We start from the raw sequence: 8,003 nt of genomic DNA on the forward strand, positions 1-8,003 counted from the left end.
GCCCCTAACTTCCCTCGCCTGCCAGCTTGATCGCCTCTAACTGCCTCTGCCTCGGCCCCCACCACTGTGGCTTTGTCCGGAAGGACGTCCAGAAGATGTCCGGTCTAATTAGCATATTACCCTTTTATTAGTATAGATAATAAACTTTCTATCTTACTTTGTATTGATTAGGACCCTTCTTTAACTAGGCTATCCCAAGGTATAGTTTTTCATCTTGGAAGGTATTCATTTTGATTCTTTGACTCCAATGTACACATCCTTTTCTAAAAATTGCTGAGCAATTGCATATATGCATTTAAGAGCAATCTTGATTCCCAAATGCTATGGACTGAACATTTCTTCTCCCTCTCCCTCCAAATTCATATAGTAAATCCTAACACCCAAAATGCTAGTATTAGGAGGTGGGCCTTTGGGGTGATTATATTACAAGGGAGGAGCCCGTATATGTGGGATTAGTGACCGTATAAAAGAGGACCCAGAGAGCTCCCTCCTTCCTTCTGCCTCGTGAGAACATGGTGTGAAACCGGCAGTCCATGAACCAGGAAATGGGTCCTTATCAGACATGGAATTGGCTAGTGCCTAGATGGTGGGGCTTCCTTGCCACCAGAACTGTGAAATAAATGCTTGGTGTTTAAGGCATCTCATATAAGGTATTCTAAGAGCCCAAACAGGGCAAGACACTGAATAAGTTCCATTTTCTCTATATTCATAAACTGACTACAAAACTTGGCAAGAATCAAAGAATCATTTGAAAAGGAAGGAAAAGAACATAAAAACCAGAGCCCTGAATTAAATGTATAGAGATATACTGAATATGTACTTGAACATGTAGTGGATACGTACTATGGTGTTTCCCACCTGAAAGTGCTCATTCTGGTAACGCTCAATCCAAATGCCTACACTGGAAGAAAAAGACGAAGGCCCAGCCTGTAATCCGACTATGCTGTCTGAGGCCAAGTCCTTTTCAATACTGGTAGGCCTGGGGAGCCAGATAGCGCCTCCTGGAACGTATCTTCTGACCACAGCCAAGAAAGAATGAGAGCAGGAAGTACCAGTGTGCGGATACAGGCTGTTGGCTCCCAGAACCAGAGATTAACTTAAACTAGCCTAGGAAGAAAGGGAGGAAACGTGGATTTATTACAGGATACAAGGGGGCCTTAGGAAACCCCAGAGCAGATTCTAGAAGGGCTGCGCCCAGGCACTGAGAGCCATGAGACTCGGGCAGTGATGTGTATCTTCCCTTCCCCGTCCCCTCTTCACTTTCATGTCTGCATAATCCTCCCGCTTCCTCTGAACCAGCTTTCTCTGTTCTCCAGTCAGCATGGTATATAAGGCTGCTCAAGGCCTTTGACTTTACAAGTTAAAGCCCCAGACATCTGAATAAACTAATAGTTTCTCTTTCTTTTGTTCCCATTCCCAAATCCAAGGGACAGAACTTGAATTGGTCCCAGTTCATTTCAAGTACCTGCTCTGGTCTATCAGGTGGAAAAGGCTTCACGGTTTGGACACGGCCGCACACAGACCACAGTTGGGGTGGTCAGGGCAGCTGGAGGTGTTGTGTGTGCTGGAAACTGGGAAAGAGGAAACAAGTGCGACGCTTGGACTGCCTTCTGATGGGATGCTCACAGCGGCCTGTGCACTGCAGCAGGGGTCAAGTTGCATCATGGAGGTTGAAGGCACTGACCGAGGCCTTGGGTTGAGGATGGGATGCCACTGGGCCTCAGTCAAGGACATGGAGTTGCAGGAGAGTGTGCAGCAGAGAGCAGTGTGCCAGCACGGCCATAGAAAGCTGGCAGGTCACAGCTGACAGGTGTCCACTCTCTCTGCACGTGGCCAGCAAGGAAACTCCTCTGATAGACTGCTCAGCCCTTTCTCCCTGGAGCCCACCCTAAAAATCTTGAGTTTCTGTTTCCTGTAGTAAACCCTCTGCCTGACCTCAAGTCAGCTAACTGAGACAAGGTACAGTGGGGCCTTGACTTACAAGTGTCCCGACTAACGACTTTTTCGACATACGAGCTGTCTCTCGGCCGATTTTTTGTTTGAGTTGTGAGCTAAAATTCGGGTTACGAGCCAGCTTCAGATACCCCACCATTAGTTGGCGCAGCGAACGTCACAGTGAACGCCACAACATCAGCCCAGCATCACGTGTCTCACTCGTTCACTGTTGATTTGACATACGAGTAATTTGAGTTATGAGCTCTGTCACAGAATGAATTAAACTTGTAAGTCAAGGCCCCACTGTATTAGTATTATCCTGACTGCACAGACTTAAGTATGGTAGTATGGCCATCACTTAGGTAAAGCATGACTATCCACCTGTTTGCTCAGCCAATATTCCTAACACATCCTTTATCTTGATCTCCTTCCTACTTATTTATCTATTAGAGGACCAATGCATGAAGATTCGTACAAAATGGGCCTTCCTTCCCCTGGCTGCTGGCACCGCCTTCGCTCTGGCTCAGAGCCGCCTTTCCACCTTCCCACGCTGCCCAGAGGCCCGTCCCACCCGCTCAGTGCCTTTGTATGCAAATTAACCCGCCATCTTTGTTGGGTTAATTTGCATACCCACTTCTGATTGGCTGGTGGGCTCATGAAAGTACAGTCAATTGCATCTTTCTCTGTTATTAGTGTAGATTAGTCTTATTCTAAAATATCTTTTTAATCAGTCCCCCACCCCATTCCAGCAACAAAGCCATGGTATTCATTCAAGATCGTATCTCTTCTGAATTTTTAGAATAGCTTCCTAATTGATCTTCCTGCCTCCAAATCTCCAATATTTTTTGTACTAGCTTCAATAATTTCCATTTTAAAGAAAAGTACTGTCCTTGTCATACCCCATGCTTAAAATTCTCTCCTAGCTCCTCACAGCAGAGGGCCCCACTGTGCGTTTCTATCCACCAGAAAAACCTAGACTCCTGGCCTTCACCTTGACTTTCGGAATCAGAATCTCCTAGAGCAGGGCTTAGGAATGTGCCTTTTTAATGAGCTCCCCGCTTGATTCTGAGGGAACCAGTCCTGCACCCGTCTTTGGATCTGTGTCTTGGGACTGCTCTATAACAAAAAGTCAGCCCAGACTCCCAGAACAGAGTGCCACTCAATTCACAATCTGATTCCAACCTACTTCCCAGTCTCATTCCCTCCTACTCTCCCTGCCCAGCTCTTCCTTTCATACTGCTGGGCATCCAAGCATCTGCCGTCAGCTCCTCTCTACTTAGGAAACTTCTTCTCATTTTTTAGGAGTCAGCTCAGATGTTACTTCCTCTGAGAAGCCTTCCTTGACTGCTTTTAGCATTTATTCATGACTTAGAATTTAAGAAGCAGTCTGTGTGGTGGTTAACAATACCAAACCTGCAACCACACTGTCAAGGTTGGAAACTAATGAGTGAGGAACAGATGGCCTTGAACAAGTCACTTAGCCTCTCTGTGCCCTTAGTTGCCTGCATTGTAAAACAGGAATAATAATAGTGTGTGCCCAATATAATTGTGCATTAGTGAGCTAATGCATGCAAAATATTTGCCTGGATTATAGCAATTTGTCATTATGTTAGCTTCCGATCAATTTAAAAATTCCCTTTCTTACTTGTGGTACTAAACTTTAAAAAAAGTAATTTAACAATATAACTTACTGTCATTTACTTCTCAAAAGGTGACTGAGGATGATCTACTAAATCTATTTTAGGAAAAAAGTCATTTCTATGGAAAAGATTTAGATTGTCTTTTGAAGTCATTCACTAGACAGGCAGAAACAATTTGGAAATCTGAGCTATCAATTTGATTTTCAAAGAAGTAGGAAGCACTGGTTCTAGCTTTGGGTCATTATTTTCTAAATAAATAAATAAAGAACAAAAAAATCTGGAATGAAATCTCAAAGCAAAATTTTCATCAACTTATAACACCAAAATTTTAGCCAAATATATATTTTAAAAAATCTTATAGGTTTTCAAAATAACTAGAAAAATACAAAACCTTTTTATGAACCATGCCCTTTCTCTAATTTCTAAAGTAATACCTGAAATGGACAAGGCAGAGCAATAGGGAAACCTGGCCATCTGCAACAAGAGAAAAGCATGATTGTGCAAGGAGAGAAGTAAACAGGAAAACTCAGTTGGTGCTCGGATCTAAAGTGAACAGCTGGGATATCACTAGGTGGACTCTTATTTTTTCTTATTTTGCTTCTCAAATATCAGCTATTCAGGCGGAAAGGATAGAATACAGCAAGATGTGGAAACAAGAGTCAGCTCTTCCAAAGAACACCCTCTCCTTGGATCTCCTCATTTACTCGGCAAATACTGACAGAGCACCTACTACTGTACATTCTTGGACACATCAGTAAAAATAAAAAAATTTTAAAAAAGAGCCAGGCACCTTATCATGGGGACAACCTCTATCTTCCACCAAGGTCAGCATCCTTACGCACTGTCATCAGGACCACATGGCTCCAACTCCAAATTGCCACTAGAAGCCTCCAATAGATAAAACCTATCTTGTTCCCATTTCTCTAGATCAGCGGTTCTCAACCTGTGGGTCGCAACCCCTTTGGGGGTCGAACGACCCTTTCACAGGGGTCGCCTAAGACCATCGGAAAACACATATATAATTACATATTGTTTTTGTGATGAATCACTATGCTTTAATTATGTTCAATTTGTAACCATGAAATTGGGGGTCACCACAACATGAGGAACTGTGTTAAAGGGTCACAGCAGTAGGAAGGTTGAGAACCACTGCTCTAGATCATGGTTTCTTAGGTCCAGGGGTATGTTAGGAGAGCCTGTGAACCCCCTAATATTGCATGTAAATGTGTGCATAAATATACATGCATAAGTTTGCCTACGTAGACAAGGTGCTTTCACTTATTCTCAAGTGAGCCATGACCCCAAAAATCTAAATAGTCCCTGCTCTAGGGGTAGGGAAATTCCTACAACTCTGTCCTATTAAAAGGAGTGCTGCCATATTCCAACCAGAGGACATTTGGTAAATTCCTTATCTGACATTTTATAGCAAGATGATCAACAATTTTATGACCAACAAATTATGTTCTGTGCATCTGAATTCTGTCCTCTAATGTTTTCAGCACCTACAATCTAGTTGGTCTGCTATACAAAGTCTTCTTCCAAAAAAAACTGTTTATAGACCCTGGGCTCTGTCAACTCTTGCAATATAATCCTTGTGTATGACTGAACCACAGAAAAAGAACTCCTTAATTTGTGGTTAGAAAGAGTACTGCACAACAGCCTACAGTGGGTGGCATGAAACTATCACAATTATAAAGCAAGCAAGCAAATAACACACTATGTCTACAATAGATAAAATGTTGTAAATCCAAAACACACACGGCTATAAATAAAGTCAGCGGTTACTTGCTGAGGCGCTCTGACTAGCATCGCAGTGACCAGGGCTGCTCTTAGCATGCTTCGTAATGGAGTAACTGACGCTATGTGACAGTAGAGTAGACTCTGTGGCACCACATGCATTGTGTGGGCTAAGAAATGAGGTGAACTGCACTGTACAGTAACTTTGGGAAAATGCTCTTTAATACAAACAAACAATGAACTTCCCTTTAGAAGCCACCATAGGGGAGAAGAGGGCCACAGGCTGAGTCCCGCTGAATCAGCAGGCCTGCAATGTGGGAACTGTTGAATAAGAGCAATCAGTGTGCCTAAATGCGTCTTTGTTGGCAGCTATAATCAGATCATCCCCCAAATTAAAATCATAGATTTCAGAACTGGGAAGGCGCTAAAAAAATCAACAAGACAATGGGACTGAGGATCAAAGAGGATGTGTGAATTGCTCAAGTTGACAAAACTAGAACAGAAAAAAAATTGAGTCTCTTGACACACTTATGTTGCCATTCTTACAAAGAAAAGTATTTTTTATTAATATATAACTCACATATCATACAATTCACCCATTTAAAGTTTCACCTATTGCCACAATCAATTTTTTAAGATGTTTATTACTCCAAAAAGAAACTCTGTACTCTTTAACCATCACCCCTCAAGGCCCTAACCCTTCATCCCTGGCAACCACTAATCTACTTTCTACTTCTAAATATCTGCCTATTCTGGACACTTCTCAGACATGAAATCATACAGCATGCAGCCCTTTGTGACTGGCTCCTCTCACTGGCATGCATGATGCTTTCAAGGTGGTCATGCTGTGTCATGTATCAGTACTTCACTCCCTTTTAGGGCTGAATAATATTCCATTGTACGGACTATATACACAAACACACATGTTTTGTTTACCAATTCATCAGTTGGTGGATATTTGAGTGTTTCTATCTTTTGGTCATTATGAATAATACAGATATGAACACTGGTGAATGAGTTTGTTTTTTTATTTTTAAAATTGATTTTAAAAAGGAAGAAAGAGACAGAGAAAAACATCGAAGTGAAAGAGAAACAGATTGGTTGCTCCGACTGGGGATCGAACCTACAACCTGTTATGTGCCCTGACTGGGAAATGAACCCAGAACCTTCTGGTTCACTCAACCAACTGAGCCACACCGGCCAGGGCTGTGTACAAGTTTTTGAATGAACATGTTTTCATTTCTTTTGGGCACATACCTAGGAGTGGAATTGCTGGGTCATATAGTAACTCTGTTTAAGTATTTAAGGAACTGCCAAAGTATTTTTCAAAATGGCTGCACCACTTTACATCCCCACCCATCAGCAAGTTCTTGATTTTAAAATCACAACTAATCAGATCATGAATACAAACTCCTTATTTTCTGCTAATAGGTAACTGAAGAAAAAAACCTAAGTATTGATAAATATATTTTTTTAAACCACACATTATTTTTACATGAAATTCAGATGCAGAGTTTAGAACACAGAGAGCTTTAAAATGCTATTTTAAAAAGGGTTGCCGTGTAGTAAATATCCCCTTCATTACTTAAACCATATGAAAGTATTATACATGGGCTACAGATACATGTCAAACATTCTACAATACTGGGAAATCTTAAACATAAATAAAAAAAGGACAAATCAAATATTCTCAAAAACTAAATTAGAATTTATCTAGTCAGGTGATATCTACATACTTTCACTCATTAGAAAAAAAAATCTTTACGATAAAAAGCTGATCAGTAGGGTATTCAATGGCTACATAAATGCAGTATGCTGATTTGGAAAATAAAATAAAAGCTAGCATCTACAACAATATAAAAACATTAAAGAGCTATTGTCTAATGTTTTGGTAAGCAATTTGGGGACAACAACTTTATAAACTATGCAGAAAACTATATTCTGAACAAGGGTCTTTGCTTTCTTTTATCAGGTGTGCTTCCTGGGTAGCAAAGAAATCAACTAAACCATAAACAAACACAAATTTGAGTCTAGATGAAAAAACTAGAAGGACATTCACCAAAATGATTGGTAGATGTTTGAAGGTTATGGGTTTTTTTGGTGTGTGTGTGTTTTTTTAGTTTTAGCAGTATATTTTTAAATTGAGATAAAACTGACACAGAACATTAATTTCAGGTGTACTATATAATGACCTGAGATATGTATATACTGTGAAACGACTACCACAATTAGTCTAGCTCACATTCATCACTACACAGAGTTTTAACATAACAGAGCACGTGCATTTGATGATATTTACAAGGACAGATTATATATACTTTTTCTACTTTCTTTTCTATTATAAAAATGCAACTAGAGCCCAGCTGGTGTGACTCAGCTGTTGAGCACAGACCTATGAACCAGGAGGTCACGGTTCGATTCCTAGTCAGGGCACATGCCCAGGATTGCAGGCTTGATCCCCAGTGTAGGGTATGCAGGAGGCAGCTGATCAATTATTCTCTCTCATCATAGATATTTCTCTCACGCCCGTTCTTTTCCTTTCTGAAATCAATATATATATATCTACACTAACAAAAGAGAAATATGGTAATTCGCGTACGACCGCTACCCTTTTCATTGGCTAATCAGGGTGATATGCAAATTAACTGCCAACTAAGATGGCAGTTAACTGCCAACAAAGATGGCGGTTAA

At 40.9% G+C, this 8,003-nt stretch overlaps 1 protein-coding gene across 1 annotated transcript in view; it reads right to left on the reverse strand.

The window, feature by feature from the left end:
• Positions 1–8,003, reverse strand: part of MRPS28 (mitochondrial ribosomal protein S28) — a 101,945-nt gene that overhangs the window by 52,296 nt on the left and 41,646 nt on the right. The gene's annotated exons all lie outside the window — the stretch shown is intronic.

This window comes from Myotis davidii, unplaced genomic scaffold (genome assembly GCF_000327345.1).
Source record: "Myotis davidii unplaced genomic scaffold, ASM32734v1 scaffold452, whole genome shotgun sequence".
Lineage (NCBI taxonomy): Eukaryota > Metazoa > Chordata > Mammalia > Chiroptera > Vespertilionidae > Myotis > Myotis davidii.